At 40.1% G+C, this 20390-nt stretch overlaps 1 protein-coding gene across 1 annotated transcript in view; it reads right to left on the minus strand.

Annotated features, from left to right (window-relative positions):
- Positions 1 to 8162: 8162 nt before the first annotated feature.
- The window catches only part of dph6 (diphthamine biosynthesis 6), a 321719-nt gene continuing 309491 nt past the window's right edge, over positions 8163 to 20390 (minus strand). The window contains exons 15-17 of the transcript XR_011960472.1: positions 14641 to 14812; positions 8556 to 8665; positions 8163 to 8440 (exon numbers count right to left, since the gene is read on the minus strand). The gene's annotated coding sequence lies outside the window, so the exon portion shown is untranslated. The remainder of the gene's footprint in view (positions 8441 to 8555; positions 8666 to 14640; positions 14813 to 20390) is intronic.

Below are 20390 nucleotides of genomic sequence, written 5' to 3' on the forward strand. Positions count from 1 at the left end.
ACTAACTGTAACTCCAGGCACAAGATGCATAAGAAAGCGTATGTTACCACCACAACTGGAGCTGGTTGGTTCTTTATGACCACATTGACATGAACAACATTTAGTTTGATCTCTATTCTATTAATGGTGAAATCTGGATATGCCTCCTGGCCTAATGCTGGAAATTACAGTGCTGTGGGTCAAACCTACCTTTGAGCAGAGTACAAAAAAAAAGTTAACATTTCCCTTAGATTGGTAACAGTCTGCCTAGATAGACAATTGCAATTAATAATGATCTTGCTTGTACGAGGACACCTTTTACATATGCAAGTGAAACCAGGCTTTCAATTTCTACCCCAGAACAACAAAGGCAGCAGCCACAACATGCAAACATCACCATCTCCAATTTCCCCTCCAAGTGACACACAATCTTGACTCAGAGACATATCAATGTTTCTTTAACACTGGTCAAAATCCTGATACTTTCTACTCCACAACACTGTGGAACATAATACAAACCGCAATGATTTAACAAGGCTCATCATCACTGTCCCAAGACGAACTATGAATATGTAACAAATGCTGGCTTGCCAGTGACAACCATGAATTAATATAAGAGAAGATTGGATATAGTCCTACATAATGTTCATAAGTTAATGAAAAAAAATTGAAGCACAATATTTATTTAGTTCAATAACATTTATTCTAAACTTTATTGGTCTAAAAGTGTATGGTGATAAATTCAAGAAAAGGTTCACTTTTTTTCTGTGTCACTTAAGAGTGTCCGTGTGCATCATTGACCTTTGTTGTGCTATTCGTGACAAGCTGAGTGTAGGGAATTGGCAGAAATGAGTGGAGGTATTATTTAAAGCAACCTGTAACCTTTCTCATGAGTGACACAATCATTTAATTAGGAAATTAAAACAAATTTTCATCAGTTAATTTGGAAAGATCAGGATCTGGCATAAATAATTTGATTTAGCAATTTTGAAAAAAAATTGCATGTCTTTTAGAAAAATGCATTCAAATCAAATAAAAATCAAGTTTGAACGATACACCATGGGAGAATGACTGGATAAATAGTTCTTTGATCGTGTGGATTTCAAGATGTATGTTTTAGAATGCAGTAGTCTGCAGCTTAGGCGTAACTAATGCAAAAATACAATTGATATAGTATACTGTGCTTATAGTTTAAATGGCTGAATAATAGAAAGGTAATATCCAGAACTATAAACTGCTGTTTTTGCAAGGCTAACGTTTTAGGACTTTATCATTGTGTAACTTTCTGTGGTTATGAAGATCAAACATACATTTCAATTTAATCTGAACTGATCTCAACCATCAAGTCTTAAGCAGATTCAAACCATGGGAAATCTATAGATAAGAGATATTTTGGGCTTGATCCCAATTTTTTTTTAAAGAATAAAGTTTTTTTTACTAAACCCTGAACACAATGCAAAAGGCTAAAGTCCTCTGAGCTTTGAATACACTTTGAAGTTTTAACAAAGCAGCCACTTGCAAAGTATGAGTTCATTCTGTTGAAAAGATGATTAATTGTTTTGAATTTTACATTTGAATCTGCTGTGAATATTGGAAGATGAACATATAAAATCCAAAAGATCATTTGAAATAGTTTGAAAGTGTTAGTTCTGACCATTTCGAACCAGCCCATGTTTGAACAAGAAGCAGCTTCTGATGTTGAATCGTGTTTGTAGGAAATTGGCAAAAATTAGTTAAAGCATCCTGTACCCTTCCTCATGAGTGACACATCATTTAGTTAGGAAATAATCTGGATCTGACATAAATAATTTGATTTTGTCATGAATTCACAGTTTTATTTATTTTGCATGTGTTGTAAAAAAGTGCATTTAAAATCAAATAAAAATCAAGTTTGAACAAAATACTGGGGAGGAATGATTGTAATAGTAGTTCTTTGGTAATTCAGTGATTCTGAATATTGACTTGCTTCATAGGAGTATAGCTCAGAGAATCATTGCTATATTATTGCTGCTCTGCCTTGAATCTGCGTTTGTGCTGGAAATGCAGCTTAACGGAATTTATGCTATACTGCCCTCATTGCCTCAACAGGAAACTATGTTTTACCTCAATTAATGTTCTCGCCCTTTCCTGTGGAGAGAATTTGATTTCCAATACTCACAACTATATTCAAATACAAAATTGCCACTGTTGGAATATTGCGTGCAATTCTGGTCTCCTTCCTATTGGAAAGATGTTGTGAAACTTGAAAGTGCTCAGAAAAGATTTACAAGGATGCTGCCAGTGTTGGAGGGTTTGAGCCATAGGGAAAGGTTGAAGAGGCTGGAGTGTCAGAGGCTGACGGATGACCTTATAGAGGGTTATAAGATCATGAGGGGCATGCATATGGTAAATAGACAAAGTATTTTCCCTGGCGTGGGGAAGCCCAGAACCAGAGGGCATGGGTTTAGGGTGAGAGGAGAAAGATATTCAAGAGACCTAAGGGGCAACGTTTTCACGCAGAGAGTGGTACGTTTCGGGAATGAGCTGCCAGAGCAAGTGGCAGAGGCTAGTACAATTTAAACGTTTAAAAGGCATCTGGATGAATGGAATAATAGGAAGGATTTGGAGGGATATGGGCCGGGTGCTGGCAGATGGGATTAGATTGGGTTGGGGTATTTGGTCGGCATGGACGGGTTGGACTGAATGGTCTGTTTCCATGCTGTACATCTCTATGACTCTATAAAAGCTGCATTAAAGACACATTTATGACAATTAATGTAATTTGAAAGTAATTGTATTCTTAAAACTTCAAATTTGAAGGCTCTTTGTCATTTGACTTCTAGCCAGGGTCTACTAAATTGCTTTGGTATCAATGGCGAAGTAATAAAATTCTTAGCCAATATAAATAGTTATTCAAACTTAAAGTTCAAATTATGATGATATTGCAATTTGGCCTTTTTTTTCTGAGAAATATTTTCTTCCGTTCAAATCTAGATGGCAGTTGTAAGAAGTTTCTTTCATCCAAAATTTGAGACTCTAATCAGTGTTATCTGCAGGTTAGTGTGCCCCAGTTTGACAGTTCAGTCACAGTGAATCATTTACTGAGATTCATGTGAACAATCTGTAAATCCGGTGGCAAGTTTTTTTTAAGTTATGAGGAGCTTTTAGTATGTGGCATGGTCATTACACATTGGGTTAAGAATTCCAAACTAATTACAAGTACATGAATCATTATCTGTTGAGACTGTTGCTTTTTAGTGATGCAGTTTTAGAGGTAAACATTTACAAGGGCATGATGCACAATTCTTCTGTTAGAATCATAGAATCCCTACAGTGTGGAAGCATGTCATTCGGCCCATCGAATCCACACTGGCCCTCTGAACAGCATCCCACCCAGATCCACCCCCCTATATGATCCCAGTTACCCTGCAATTTTCCATGGCTGATTGTCCTGGCCTGCAAATACCTGGACACTTTGGGTAGTTTACCATGGCCCATCCATCTAAATACCTGCACACCTTTGGACTGTGGGAGGAAACCAGAGGACCCAGAGGAAACCCCCATATGGAAATGTGCAAACTCCACACAGACAATTGCCTGACATTTGCTGGAATTGAAACTGGGTCCCTGCTGCTGTGAGGCAGCAGTGCTAACCACTGAGCCACTGTGCCACCCCTTCTTTGAAATGGTTTCATGGGATCTTTTGCATCCACCTTGATTTACTACTACAGCTAAAAGATGGCATCTGTAATAACTGTTCTTCTTTACTGAACAGGAGTAGCCTAGAACTTATGCACAATTCTGGGAATGGGCATTTATCCATGACCCTCTGATTCAGAGACCTGAATGCAGCACTGAACCATATACTGACACCTAGCGCTATGTCCTGTAACAAAATGAAGCAATTGCTAATTTGTTCTCCTTTTGGTTGATCTTAGATGGATTTAGGATAGATTTTACAAGCGCATGCTCCCTACAAGTAAATGTAAAGTTGTATGATTTTTGTGTTCAGGCCAGACAGAGCAGGATAGATTGGGGTGGGGAAGAATGGCTGTCATATTGATCCTTTTCTCTTGCAAAATATCCCAGTGCATTTCCAACAGGGAAGTCTGCTTAATGTCTGGCATATTAGAAAACTTTGACTAAACCTGCATTCTATTTCTTTCTCAGTTTCCTTTTATTGTACATGAAGATGTATGGATTTTGTTACATTTTTCTCTATTTCTTTCTTCAGCTAATTTATTTTCATCTTGAATCTGCAATGGTCACTGGCTTCCTGTTGTCAGAGCCATTACGTGTGACAATTGATCTTACTTCCGTCTCTCATCATGGTCTATGGAACTCCCTTGGATTTCATCCAGAGGTTATCCGATCACTAGAAACTGGAAGCTTAATGAGTTACTACTTATGGACTTTCATTGGGGACAAAGATATTTAAGGAATTCCAAAAATACTTACATATTAATGATGCACTCGGGACACTGTCATCTTTGCTTGGGGAGGCAGGGAAAACATTCAAAAGAGTGGGAGATTAATTTAGATTTTTTAAAACGTCTGTGACAACCAACTGTCCTTATGAGAGGAAATTTAAAATGTTCAGAGGTACAGTGCATAAGAAATCTTAACCAAGCACCTCCCCAAGGAATCTAGTGACCCAGTTATTTTGCAACTTTTATACCAATGTAGCTGTGCTGTACCTACAAAATTGCAGAGCTGACGATGCTTCATATCTTGGCAAGTGATGTGAGGACACCTCAAGGAGACATTATTTTAATATTTTGCAGCTTTACTTTGGCAAATCATGAAAGATAAATTTTAAAAAGTTGCTGTGACCTTTTGAAAATTAATTTTCCGAATTTTTTAACGCGAGCAAGTACCTTTCCATTTTGATAACATTAAAACTAATCAGATAACTCTTTCTTCACTCGTAAGTGGAACTGGCAATATGGCTTAGCGCTGCCATCATTACATCTCATTGACAGTTCACGAAGGCCCTATAGTAGCAGCTTTAAAATATAAGACTAATACTTGGCTGGTAGTGTTACATGTATATATTCAATATGTATAGACCACAGGCAAAACAATTTTCAGAAGAAAAATGGAGAGGCATTCTATTGAAACAAAATGTAGGAAAACTATTTATATTTTAAATGTATAACACATTTAATGTAGAAGGAAATAGTCCTAAGGCGCTTTGAATAGGGGAACTGCTTGGAATAGGTAAGTGGGATGAGTGAAATGCTTTCAGATGTATTTTAAAAATGCAATAAAGTAGTAAGACAAAGGAGTTTAAGGTAGGCATTGAAGAGGGCAGGATTAGTTTGGCTGAAGGCTACTCGAACAGAAGCATGGTGGCATCAAAGGCAGAACTCTGAAGGGATTGGGCAAGGACATAAAACTGCAGGATATTAAAAGGTGAGGAGTCTGCAGGGGTGTCCTTAATGAAGAAAAGCATATAAGGATGTGAAGTTCAATTTATATTGGGAATGTGGAACAATGTAACAACATTGTAAGCAAGTGGTCAAGGATCAGGAAGAAAAAAGCCAGATGGATTTAAGAAAAAAAGTTTCAGTGAGTCAAATATAATTTCTTTGTCTTTTCAATGTTATTCCTAAGTTATGCTATGAGCATCATGATCATAAATTACGAAGTGCTAACTCAAATATTGATAGGAAGGGGACTAGGTAATTTCTTTATTCTTTCATGAGGTGTGGCATTGTTGGCAAGGCCGTATTTATTAGATTACTAAAGATTACTTAGATTAGATTACTTACAGTGTGGAAACAGACCCTTCGGCCCAACAAGTCCACACCGACCCTCCGAAGAGCAACCCACCCAGACCCATTCCCCTAACACTACAGGCAATTTAGCGTGGCCAATTCACCTAACCTGCACTTCTTTGAACTGTGGGAAGAAACTGGAGCACCCGGAGAAAACCCACACAGACAGTTGCCTGAGGCAGGAATTGAACCCAGATCTCTGGCGCTGTGAGGCAACAGTGCTAACCACTGTGTCACCATGCCGCCCACTGCCACCGTGCTGTCCACATAAATGCACTTGAACTGAAAACCTTGCTCGAACATTTCAGTGGGCAGTTAACAGTCAACGCTATGGGTCTGTAGTGACATGCACCCCAGATAAAGCCGGCAGATTACCTTCATTAAAGGGCCTTGGTGAACCAGATGGGCTTTTACAACAAATTGTGATAGTTTCATGATAGTCAACATTGCTAAGATTAGTTTTATATTCCAGATTGAATTTAACTTCCATCAGCTGTCTCGGCAAGATTTAAGCTGATTGTCTCCAAAGCCTTAGCCTTCTGGATTACTGAGCCAGCGACATTACCACTACATCATCTTCGTTACTTCACAACGTGGTCGAAAACATTATTCAGCCACTTATAGGTCCTGTTCTGGGAGTCGAAGTAGACATATGAGAATAAAGGTCATTAAGGTGGCCTTGAGAATTCTATGTGAATCATAACTAGGCAATCTCACCTGTAATGCTAACACTTAAAGTCATGGTCTAATACAGTGTATTGCCAAATATACATCATTACCTGGTCTTCAATTATTGATATCAATCAGAACAGAGCAAGATAATCGGTGTCAGAAATTGCCCGAGCAATCATCAGTGTTTGAACTCAAGGCACACTGCTGGGACTTTGCAGAGAAATCTATATTCGCTTTATGGGGTGTCAGCGTTAGTTCAATTCATAGCATTTTCCCTTCTGAAATACAAGGTTCTGGATTCAAGTCCCACCTCTGTGGCATAAGCACAAAAATAAACATTGTCACCCAGTGAAGTAGAGAGGGATCACTGCATCGTCAGAAGAACCGTCTTTTGGATGGTTCTAAACCAAGGCCCCATCTGTCTGCTTGAGAGGATGTAAAAGATTGCATGGTACTATTTTGAAGAACAGGTGAGTTATCCTTGGTGAACGGGTCACCCCAATCAACATTACAAACAAGCAGAGTATTATCTCATTACAGTCTGTGGGAGTTTGCTGTGTGAAGTTTAGCTGCTACATTTCCTACATTACAGAGTGCCTACACTTCAAAAATACTTAATTGATTGTGAAGCACTTTGATATAGCTGGTGATAATAAACATGTGCTATTTAAATGAAAATATTTCTTCCAATGATTGGTCTAAACGTGTAGGAAGGGTGACTTTTGATTGAGTACCAAGAAACAAGGCACAAGTCAGGAGTGTGACGGAATGCTCCCCACTTGCTGAATGAATGCAGCTCTAAAAAAACTCAAGAAAATTAAAACCATCCAGACCAAAGCTGCACACTTAACAAGTATTTCACCCTCCACCACTAATGTACAGTAGCAGCACTGTTTTATCTACAAGGCGCACTGCAGATCCTGAACAGCACCTTCCAAACTCATAACCACTTCACCGAGAAGGACAAGGGCAGCAGATACATGGGAACACCACCACCTTCAAGTTCCCCTCCAAGCCACTCACCATCCTGACTTGGAAATATATTGCTGTACCTTCACTGTCTTTGGGTCAAAATGCTGGAATTCCCACCCTAATGGCATTGTGGGTCAACCTGCAGCAGGTGGACTGCAGCAGTTCAAAAAGGCAGCCCACCATCATGTTCTCAAGGGCAACTGGGGATGGGCAATAAATGCTGGCCAGTCAGCGACACCCTCATCTCACAATGAATAAATTTTAAAAAACAACCTCCCATACAGAGATAAATATTGGTGTTTCTACTTGATCTGCATGATCTAATTATCCCTTCTCAATGTTATTTACAAAATTTATCCAAGGAATGTCCAAGGCCTCAGACTCACAAGGGTTGAGCGTAAACTTGGGGGATGGTTCACTGAGCATCACAGCTGGGCCTGCAGGGGCCAACCAGACATCCCAGTCATCGCCCATTTTAATTCCCCTTCCCACTCCCTTTCCGACATGACCACCCTTAACTTCCTCCATTCTCACAATGAAGCACACCGCAAGTTGGAGAAAAAAACACCTCCTCTTCTGACTGGGCAGCCTACAGCCCAGAGAACTCAACATTGAATTCTCCCCCTCCCTTCCACTCCTCCCTGCTACCAACCAGATTCATTCTTCCCATTGATCAACCAGATTGTACCCTCTATGTGGTTCTACTTTTCCCCACCTCACTACTCTGCCCCCCCACCCCTTTTATCTTCAGGTCCCCTCACACCCACCCCAGTCCTGAAGAAGGGTTATATCCAAAATGTCGACTTCTCCATCTCCTGATACTGTCTGGCTTGCTGTGTTTTTCTAGCCTCTTCTGCCTGTCTATCTTAGATTCTAGCATCTGCAATTTTTTTTTATCTCTAGCATGAGTACCACCATTCTTTGTCAAATTCTTTGTTTTCAAATTCCCAGGAGCACCATCACTATTTGCCACATCATTGCATAGGTCAGTATGTTGTACGTTCCTTCACATCATAAGAATAGAACATGCTGGAAACACTCAACAGACTTGGCAGCCTCTGTGAAGAGAGAAACAGAATTAATATTTCAGAACATGACCTCTTATCAGAACATTTCTATCTATTCACTATGTCAGGAGTATTCCCTCTTGAGAAGCAAAATTGTTCTTGATACCTGAATTGCCTTTATGTCTGTGATGACAGTTCGTACTGCCACCATTCTGTGAGGTCAGGTTTTCATCATAAAGGTCAGGGTTACCTCATCACATTGAATAACATCATGCCCTGTGAAGATAGACAAGACAGCAACATAACATTAACTCAATTTTTTCTACAGTCTATATCTATGAATATTTCTCTGAATCTGCAGTGTGTGCAAATCAATACATGAAACAAATAGTGGGAGTGAAGTTGAAAGCAATGCCTAGAAATACATAGAACTTTGGTCTACTGGTACTTATCTTTTCCCTTTAACTTTTGCAACAATGTTCATCTCTACTTGAGGCATTGATGTGATCAGTACATGATAAGCAGATAAAAATTGTACACGACAGCAAATGAAAGCATCAAAATGTTGTATATGGCACTTAAGCACTTCAAATGGTTAACTGACATCACTAGATAAAATTTGCCCATTGGGACATAAAGAACTGTCCGTGGGAGGTGCTACTCAATGTGTGTTCAGTTTGTTTAGTTGTCTGTAAGTTGTGTGCAAGAATATTCCAGTAGCAGTAATGTAAGCTTATTCTTAAGACTAGCCTGAGGCCTTACCAAGCAATTTCACATATCTCAGTTGTAACTAGTTATTGTGATATGCAATAAACCAATTCTGTTTATCAAAACTGAGTGTATTTTTTGCCAGAGGCTTTTTGGCCAACTTTCCCCATTCGTTAACAGTAACTTTGATGAATACCAAGAAGAAGGATCAGCAGCACAGAATCTACCCAAAGCATCCCAGACGGTGCCAACAGACACAATCACAATGGGAACTCTGCTGGCAGAGTAGATAACTAATAACAAACTATGGTTAACAACAGTGTGGATTCCAATCGGACAATGTTAGCCTGAAGAAATCTTCAGCTCTACAGCAGCCAAAACAATCCAAGGAGGAGACCGGGAAGGGGGAATGGGGTGGATTATCCAGTCTGAAGACTCCGGGTATATTGCATAAATGAGCTAATTCCAAAATCACATGGAGCCTGTCAGCTTTTGGATTGCAGCAGACTACAGTTAAAAAGGCAGCAACACCAAGCCTGCTTATAGAAGATCAAAACAGCTAGAAACAGTAAAGTTAAAACTAAAAAGGCTTTTGTAGACCACGGAGAGTCTTAACAACACAACAAGGGGAAAAATTAAAACTAGAAATTTGAGATACCCAATATCAGATACCTGTAATAATCTGGAGGTCTAAGGTGGACAGGTCCCCAGGGACATCATTCTCCCATTTTTGGCTCCTTTTGTTTGCTTTATCAATTGCCCTTCAAACCTTCCATATTTGACCTGTATTTGAATTATATTATCTATCTGATAGAACATAGAACGTAGAACATAGAACAATACAACACAGAACAGGCCCTGCGGCCCACTAGTTGAGCCGAACATTTGTCCTAGCTTAAGCACCTATCCATGTACCTATCCAATTGCCGCTTAAAGGTCACCAATGATTCTGACTCTGCCACTCCCACAGGCAGCGCATTCTATGCCCCCACCACTCTCTGGGTAAATAACCTATCCCGACATTCCCCCCTATACCTTCCACCCTTCACCATAAATTTATGTCCCCTTGTAACACTCTGTTGTACCCGGGGAAAATGTCTCTGACTGTCTACTCTATCTATTCCCCTGATCACCTTATAAACCTCTATCAAATCACCCCTCATCTTTCGCCGTTCCAATGAGAAGAGGCCTAGCACTCTCAACCTATCCTCGTATGACCTATTCTCCATTCCAGGCATCCTGGTAAATCTCCTCTGCACCCTCTCTAAAGCTTCCACATCTTTCCTAAAATGAGGCTACCAGAACTGCACACAGTACTCCAAATGTGGCCTTACCAAGGTCCTATACAGCTGCAACATGACCTCACGACTCTTGAATTCAATCCGTCTGCTAATGAACACTAATACACCATAGGCCTTCTTACAAGCTCTATCCACCTGAGTGGCAACTTTCAAAGATCTATGAACATAGACCCCAAGATCCCTCTGTTCCTCCACCTGACTAAGAACCCTACCATTAACCCTGTATTCCGCATTCTTATTTGTCCTTCCAAAATGGACAACCTCACACTTGACAGAGTTGAACTCCATCTGCCACTCCTCAGCCCAGCTCTGCATCATATCTAAGTCCCTTTGCAGCTGACAACAGCCCTCCTTGCTATCCACAACTCCACCAATCTTCGTATCATCTGCAAATTTACTGACCCACCCTTCGACTCCCTCTTCCAAGTCATTAATAAAAATTACAAACAGCAGAGGACCCAGATGTGATCCCTGCGGAACTCCACTTGTAACTGGGCTCCAGGCTGAATATTTACCATCTACCACCACTCTCTGACTTCGATCGGCTAGCCAGTTCTCTATCCAACTGGCCAAACTTCCCACTATCCCATGCCTCCTGACTTTCCGCATAAGCCTACCATGGGGAACCTTATCAAATGCCTTACTAAAATCCATGTACACTACATCCACTGCTCTACCCTCATCCACATGCTTGGTCACCTCCTCAAAGAATTCAATAAGACTTGTAAGGCAAGACCTACCCCTCACAAATCCGTGCTGGCTGTCCCTAATCAAGCAGTGTCTTTCCAGATACTCGTAAATCCTATCCCTCAGTACCCTTTCCATTACTTTGCCTACCACCGAAGTAAGACTAACTGGCCTGTAATTCCCGGGGTTATCCCTATTCCCTTTTTTGAACAGGGGCACAACATTTGCCACTCTCCAGTCCCCTAGCACCACTCCCATTGACAGTGAAGATGAAAAGATCATTGCCAACGGTTCTGCAATTTCCTCTCTTGCTTCCCACATAATCCTAGGATATATCCCGTCAGGCCCGGGGGACTTGTCTATCCTCAAGTTTTTCAAAATGCCCAACACATCTTCCTTCCTAACAAGTATTTCTTCTAGCTTACCAGTCCGTTTCATACTCTCCTCTTCAACAATACGATCCCTCTCATTTGTAAATACTGAAGAAAAGTACTCATTCAAGACCTCTCCTATCTCTTCCGACTCAATACATAGTCTCCCACTACTGTCCTTGGTCGGACTTACCCTCGTTCTCGTCATTCTCATGTTTCTCACATATGCATAGAATGCCTTGGGGTTATCCTTGATCCTACCCGCAAAAGATTTTTCATGCCGTCTCTTAGCTCTCCTAATCCCTTTCTTCAGCTCCCTCCTGGCTATTCTGTATCCCTCCAACGCTCTGTCTGAACCTTGTTTCCTCAACCTTATGTAAGCCTCCTTCTTCCTTCTTACAAGACGTTCAACCTCCCTCATCAATCAAGGTTCCCTCACACGACCATCTCTTTCCTGCCTGACAGGTACATACATATCAAGGACACGTCGTTTCTGTTCCTTGAAAAAGTTCCACGCTTCAACGATATCCTTTCCTGACAGCCTATGCTCCCAATTTACGCTCCTCAGATCCTGTCTTGCAGCATCATATTTACCCTTCCACCAATTGTAAAACCTGCCCTGTTGCACGCACCTATCTCTCTCCATAACCAAGGTGAAAGTCACAGAATTGTGGTCACCATCACCAAAATACTCACCACTAACAAGCCCATCACTTGTCCTGGTTCATTACCAAGTACCAAGTCCAATATGGCCTCCCCTCTGGTCGGACAATCTACATACTGAGTTAGAAAAGCTTCCTGGACACACTGCACAAACACCGCCCCGTCCAATCTACTTGATCTAAAGAGCTTCCAATCAATATTTGGGAAGTTGAAATGACTACTACCCTGTGGCTTCTGCACCTTTCCAAAATCTGTTTCCCAATCTGTTTCTCCACATCTCTGCTGCTATTGAGGGGCCTATAGTAAACACCCAACAAGGTGACTGCTCCTTTCCTATTTCTGACTTCAGCCCATACTACCTCCAAAGGCAGATCCCCCTCGAACTGCCTTTCTGCAGCCGTTATGCCATTTCTAATTAGCAACGCCACACCCCCCTCCTTTTTTACCATCCCCCCTAATCTTACTGAAACATCTGTAACCAGGAACCTCCAACAACCATTCCTGTCCCTCTTCTATCCACGTTTCCGTGATGGCCACAATATCGTAGTCCCAAGTACCGATCCATGCCTTAAGTTCACCCACCTTATTTCTGATACTCCTTGCATTGAAGTATACGCACTTGAGCCCATCTCTGTGTTCCCAAGTGTTCCTTGTCAGTGCTACCTTCTCCACAGCCTCCCTACATTGTTGGACATCCTGAAAAACAGCTAACCTGATTGCTGGACTACAAGTCTGGATCCCATCCCCCTGCCAAATTAGTTTAAACCCCCCCTTGCAGATCTTGCAGAATCCTGATCATACCATACACCAAAGGAATTGCCACTGGGCAATTTCTTCACGGCTGCACCCTCTTAATGGAGGGTTCTGATAAGATTAAGCAAGCAGTTGCTTACAAAAAGTTAGACTACTTGTAATCATAGCTGAATATTGATTGAAGTGTGAGGTGTGTTGAGGGGACTATCTTACTAACTGAGTATTTCTTCTTGACTACCTGTTCATAGAGTCATAGCATCTCACAGCATGGAAACAGACACCAGTCCAACCAGTCCATGCTGAGCATAATCCCAAACTAAACTAGTCTCACCTGTCTGCTCTGAGCCCACATCTCTCCAAACCTTTCCTATTCATGTACTTATGCAAATATCCTTTAAACTTTGTAATTGTGCCCACATCAACCACCTCTTCAGGAAGTTATTCCAAATGCAAACCATCCTCTGTGTAAAATGTTTTCCCATCATGACTTTTTAAAACCTCCTTCCTCTCACCTTAAAAATGTGCCCCCAAGTCTTGAAACCCCCCATCCTAGGGAAAAGACAACTACCATTACATTCTATCTATACCCCTTTTTATTTTGTAAGCTTCTATAAAGTCATTTCTCAATCTCATACATTCCAGTGAAAAAAGAACCCAGCCTTTCTTTATAACTCATAACCTTCCATACCCTGCAACATCCTGGTAAATCTCTTCTGAACCCTCTCCAGCTTAATAATATCCTTCCTATAACTGGGCAACCAGAACTGGACACAGTATTCCAGAAGAGGCCTCACCAATGTCCTGCACAACCTGAACACGACTTCCCAACTCCTATACTCAAAAGGACTGAGCAATGAAGACAAGCGTGCCAAACACCCTTTTTAACCACCCTGTCTATATATGATGCAAATTTTAAAGAATTATGCACCTGACCTCCTACGTCCCTCTGTTCTATAACACTACCCAAGGCTCTACCATTAATTGTATAAGCCCTCCCTTGTTTGTTGTACCAAGCCCTCCCCTTCTTTATTGGGCAGCACGGTGGCACAGTGGTTAGCACTGCTGTCTCACAGCGCCAGAGACCCAGGTTCAATTCCCGACTCAGGCGACTGACTGTGTGGAGTTTGCACATTCTCCCCGCGTCTGCATGGGTTTCCTCCCACAGTCCAAAGACTCCCACCTCCACAGTGCAGGTCAGGTGAATTGGCCATGCTAAATTGCCCATAGTGTTAGGTAAAGGGGTAAATGTAGGGGAATGGGTGGGTTGCGGGTCGGTGTGGACTTGTTGGGCCGAAGGGCCTGTTTCCACACATAAGTAATCTTAAAAAAAATGCAATATGTCACATTTTCCAGATTGAACTCCATCTGCCATTTTTCAGCCCATTGATCCATTTGATCAAGATCCCTTACGTACTAGCCCACAAGATTTTCAACCTCGCAGATTCAATACAGTGATGTCAGTGACAGCCCCAGTACCAAAATACAAAACGCGATTCCAATACATATAGTTGTCCAGGACACAGGAAATATCCTGAGTTCTCCATTGGAATAATGCACTATAGCTTCCTTGGCATTCCTGTATCTATTAAAAAATAAATTGCACTACTTAAATAATTAAGACTCACCTCTCTTCTGTTGTTGCTTAAATATTGTGGGGTTAACTTTAGTTTGCTTACCCTTTGTAATGAAAAAAAAAAGACAATTTTAATTTCCCTCCTCCTTAGACCTTAGTTTGACAAAAGGGACAAAAAAAACCTACAATACTCACCAGCCGATCAAGTTATGGCTTTCTTGTGATAACACGGTTGATTTTCTTTCTCTCCCTCACTTCAACGATCCTGATATGCTTCATATTCCTTGCTGTCTGCTTCACAGTTATCTTGACCCATTCCACACTGCTCCCTATCTCCTTCACACCTTAGTTCTCAATCCTTCCTGGCCTTCATTGAATAAAATTTAAATTAAACATACTTTTACTGGCAATTAAAAAGAAAAATATTTTACAAGGTTCAGGCATACAGCCATAGAAATCTACAGCACAGAAAAAACATCCTTCCCATCACATTTGTGTGGGTCAAAAATCACTTGCTATTCAAATCCCATTTTCTAGCTCTTGGCCCATAGCCTTGTATGCTACGGTATCACAAATACACATCTAAATACTTCTCAATGTTATGAAGGTTACTGCCTCTACCTGAGTTCCAGAATTCCATCACTTTCTCGGTGAAAATAAAATTCCTCACCTCTGCTCGAAACCTTCTGCCCCTTACCTTAAATCTATACCACCTGTCATCAAGGGCACCTCATTTATTTCATGATGTATATTCAGATATGCCTCATTGTTTCCCATGGAAAATTCTTGTGTGGTAAAATGTGTACAGTGAATGAAATAACTTCAGAATTTAAATAGAGCTTTATTTTCTCTTGGTTAGTAGGCATTGGTGATGTAGATTGACTGCTAATACATAAAAGAGGAAGGGAAGTAATCAATATATATTTGGCGTTAGGACCTTCTGTTGCAATACCTTGTCAGTGAGCTGCTTTACATACTTCTCTCATATCTCATTCTCCTGAGCTGGTGCCTTCTTGTGTTTATATTTCCAGTTGGCTCATCCCCATTGTCTAAGCTAATAGCAAGTTCAGTGCCCGGTAAAGGTCTTTAATTGTGCCTTTTTCTTGTTTTGGTTGCTATCTCTACCTTGAAGTGGAACTTTGGCACCCTTCTAACTTTTTGGCTCAGATCCCTAATGTTGTAAGATATCTGATTTACAATCCATTCACGAAGGATCCCAGTGTGTGGTGAAACAATTCTAGATGCACTGCTTGGATTTGAGGACATGGCGAAGGAATGTAAAATTCCTCCTTCTGTTTCTATTTCCCTACATGCTCAGTGGTATTGTTGGCCCTTGCCCAGGTTGATTTTTGACCCTCTCTTTTAGTTAACTGTAAGTCTTTCCTCTTTTGCTTGTTCTGGCCTTTATTTCAGATGAATGCACTTGGGCTTATGGTCTCTTTTCTTGTAAGCATTATATTCCTCACCACCTGTCATTTTCTTCCCAAATAAGAAGAAAAACTGAAGATGATAAAGCCAAGCAAAAGAAAAAAAATAAAGACAGTAGAGTGATCGGAACTAAATGGATCTCATTGACTATGAGTTCCTTGACTGGAGTTGTTAACCTGGGCCAATAAGGGAGCCCTGGCTGATCAATATAACCAGGAGATTTCACGTGAGCGTTGCCCTTATTGGACTTTGCTTGTTACTGGTTCCCTGGCCACAGGGTCGTTTTCCCTGGTGGTTGAAGTATTGCATAAAATTATTTGCATAATGATTTCTTCACCGAGTCCTTGCACTTACATACACACATCATAGGTGCTGTCAGGAAAAATAAGCAGTACAGCTGCGAGGCAGTAGTGTGGTGGAAGCAAAAAATATATAAACAGGGGATTTGAAATCTCCTCAGTTTAGGGACTGACTCTGAGCTGGCTGGCCGCAGCCTGTATACTGTGTACAGGTAAATATAGGGTGACTTGGTGGCAGAATACTGGCCTCTGTGCATTTATTGTAGAAGGTAATCTGACTTACCATGTTCAGCATCACAAGAGAGTCACTCAGAGCATTGAATATTACCTATAAATGGAGTGGAACTTAATAATGAAATCTTAATGAATTTTGTGCTCATTAAAATAAAAGACACCAGTTCTGAAAACTTCCATCATGAAGTAGTCTCACCATGATGCTAATCAAACTGCAACAACTGACCCACATGTCAATTGTGAAATGTTTCAAGTGATCCACTAAGTGTCATTATCCCAAAGTCAAAATAAACAGAAACGGGATGGCCCATTTGGCTGAGAATTAAAGTTGATCCTACTGAAATATATAATACTCTGAAGGGAATTGACAAGGTAAAGGCTGAGAATGTGATTCCTCTTGTGGGGCAGATGGGAACCAGTTTAAAAATTTGAGCCCTTTTAAGAATTAAATGCTAGTCATTCTTCCACTCAGAGGACTGTGGAATTCTCTTTTTCAGAAGGTGGCTAGGCCATTGAATGTTTTCAAGGCAGATTTAGATAGATTTTTGATTTAGAAAAGAAGGGGGAGAAAAGAATGTAGAGTTGTGACCAGAATCAGATTAGCCTCGATCATATCAAATGAGGGAGCAAGCTCCAAGGGCTGGATGGGCCACACTTGTTCCTAACTTCTATGTGCAATATCCTCGGTCTCATTTTGCTGCTAAACAATATTTACAGAGTCTGCTGAGGAAACATCAACTTTAAGAAACATCTTATTGTGGCTTCATGTTGCTACAAGGCTGCAGGATGGAGCAAAATCATGTGACATTATTTCTTGTGATGGTGCATACTACATCTCATTGGCACATCATATGATGTGCGTTCCTATGTTTCCCCTTATGAAAGTGACTGGAATTTAGGCACATGGATTAAAATTAAGTGTCTCACATTTAAAGGAGATTTTGTTTTTGTCCAAGTGTTTTTAGGCTGCTGAATACGCAGCCAAGGCAGGTCATTATATATACTTAAGGCAGGGTTATGTAGATTCTTGATTGTCAAAAAGGTCAAGATGTCTCAGTGGTAGATAGGAAATTTGAGTTGAGACTACAGTCAAATCATTCATGATCTCATTGCATAGTGACATGGAGCCAATGGACTGAATAGCCCACTCATAGACCCATAGATCTTTACAGCACAGATGAAGGCCATTCAGCTTGTCATCAAAGATCTGGCTATACTAACCAAAATTTCACTGGAGGCAATGTCGGTGCAACTGAATATCTAAATACTGCTAAATATTACATGAGTTTCTCACCAAACCACCTTTTCAGGCAGTGAGTTTCAGGCTCCCGCCACTGTTTGTCTTTAATTCTCCTCTCAGTCTTCTACCTTTTATTGTAAATGCCCCTGGTTGCTGATCCCTGCTCATAATTTGTATGTTCTATGTATTATCTTACCTCAGACACGCAACCTACTTATCATGCTATCTGAATAGATTTAGTATGAACCCAAGGTTCCTGCCCCACTCTAGAAGACAATTTCAAATCTTGATCACTGGTTACATGAAATATTTTGTTCTGATATTGATTTAATTCATTTTGTACCAACTGTCATACTGTCAGTAGTGCTCCAGCTTTACATCATCCAATTGGATTTGATTTATTCTTGTCACATGTACCTAGGTATAGTGAAAAGTTTTGTTTTGTATGCAGAACAAACTTTACTATTTAATACTATATATTTCTGTAGGATCCTATTTTAGTTTTATCTCCTTTCAAATCTAATTAACCTCAAAGTCCCATGACTCAATTGCATTAACTGTTATCCATGGCATTATTTCAAGACCATAACAGCATACAAATGCTTAACACATTGACTTAAAATTACACTGCTATTTACATGCAGGCATTAATTTAAAATAAGTGGATTGATACCTGTGTTAAAACAGCTTGAGCTGACTTTATAAATCAATAGCTGCTGGTAGAATTTCAAAGCCAACAACAGTGTTCATGACAAGAGAGATAGTGAGATTGTCAGATATGTTACAAGTTTACTGATCAACAATTGGAAGCTTCCCAAATTCTGCATTCATTTAAGAATGAAGAAAAGTGCTTTGCCTGTTGTAGGAGAAACATAATTGCAATATAAACGCACTGCTGCACAAGTACTAAACTGTTCTGTTCATAAGGGATGCATAAAAATAACAACAGAACAAAGCAAACAAACAAATTAGTGAGGGGAAGCAAAAAAAACCCCAAAAAAAGTACAAATGATAAAAATAAAAAATGGGCAAGATGCTAGGATGTGTGTAGAAGAGCAGGAAGTGAAAAGAAATATCTCTAGTAATATGGACTTCATTGGAAGAAGTCTATTAGATAGAAGAATAGGAAGAAATGATTGATGACCACCTATAAACACTTTATTGAATTTTCATCACATTCAGGTTCCATAAAGCTCCATATCCAACTGTAGCTGTATGGGTAATAGAATTGTTCCGTAGTGTAAGGCCGGGTCACAGCAACAACTGCAATGTTTCTTCACCTTGAGTACATTTTAAGAATTATGACATTAAAAACAAAACACATATCAAATCTACAAAAACACACCCTTGAGATTGTTGAGAAGTATACTAGCAATACTTCTGTGCTGTACATGTGTATTGATTGACATCTAAAAAAACTTCCAAAAGATAATGCAGAAGTTAATGATCAGCCAATTTATCCACTAGATAGGTACCAATAATGACACCAAAATTAGAAAAATCACAGAAGAACATGAAAAGAAATGGAGTTAGAGAGGTGGAAATTAAAGAATCGGGGAGCTCAGGGAGAGACAGAGAGAGAGAAAGAGACATGAAGACAGATGGAAGTGAACATGAAGGGAAAAAAACTTGATAAGATCTGTTGGCCACTCAGCCTCCAGGGCAACACTGATTGTGACTGCTATGAAATCTGGATCTTAGGATGAACTGGAAGCTGAATTAGAGTATAAATAGCACAGAGGACAAATAATTATTTGAAGCACCAGGGTAAATATCTTAATAGTATCCTTAGTTTATATACATTTTCCTGGTGTACTCTGTGTGTACACACTACAACATATAAACAAAACAAAAACAGGTGATCTTTATATAGGTTCTCGTGGTTACTGCGAGACCTTTATATAGGTTCTCGTGGTTACTGCGGTATCCTTTACTTTAAAAAAAGGTTCAGAAGTTCAGAAATGCATTTCGAGACACAACAGTTCAAAATGTTATGAATTGTCTGAAATCTTAGTTCTGAGATCAAAGATTTGTCCCCTTTCATATGATGTAGCTTTGCCTAGCACTTCTCCGAGGTTTTCAATTGCTACCTGCAGTAATTAACTTAGGTAGCAATTTTCCTTAGTGTTTCCTGCTATACAATAAAGCTTTTAACAATTGATAGCTCTTGTCCTAGATTCTCTCTTTCTATTTCTCACAGTCAAAAATAAAGACTGAGATGTGTTTCCTGATCATTACGAGTAAGCACCACCTTTAGACCAGCACTCAGGTCAGGCAGGTATCAATAGCTATCCCATGCATGTTCAACACTCTGAAGAAGTCACATTGGATTCAAATCGTTAACTCTGCTTCTCTATCCACAGATGTTACCAGACCTGTTGAGTTTCTCTGCATTTTCTTTGCTTCAGATTTCGAGAATTCACAGTATGTTGCTTTTATTGATTTGCTTAATATTTGTTTATGTACAGGAAAAATAATAGCACATTAATCACTGAGTGATCAATAGGATTCAAACACTATTTCAATTGACAATAAATATGGAAAAGCTACACTTGCATAGCACCATGTCTTGTTGAAATGTGTAAAGATACTTCACATGTTGAATGTGGTCACACAGCCAAATATTGTGGCTACTTCCAACAAAGGCAAGGAGCTAAAAGATGAGTTTATCGATTTTGAGCAAGGAAAATTGGTGAACAGACATGGAGAACCCCTTGATCCTCCTTGAATACCAACATGGGATG

This window comes from Chiloscyllium punctatum, chromosome 4 (assembly GCF_047496795.1).
Source record: "Chiloscyllium punctatum isolate Juve2018m chromosome 4, sChiPun1.3, whole genome shotgun sequence".
Classification (NCBI taxonomy): domain Eukaryota; kingdom Metazoa; phylum Chordata; class Chondrichthyes; order Orectolobiformes; family Hemiscylliidae; genus Chiloscyllium; species Chiloscyllium punctatum.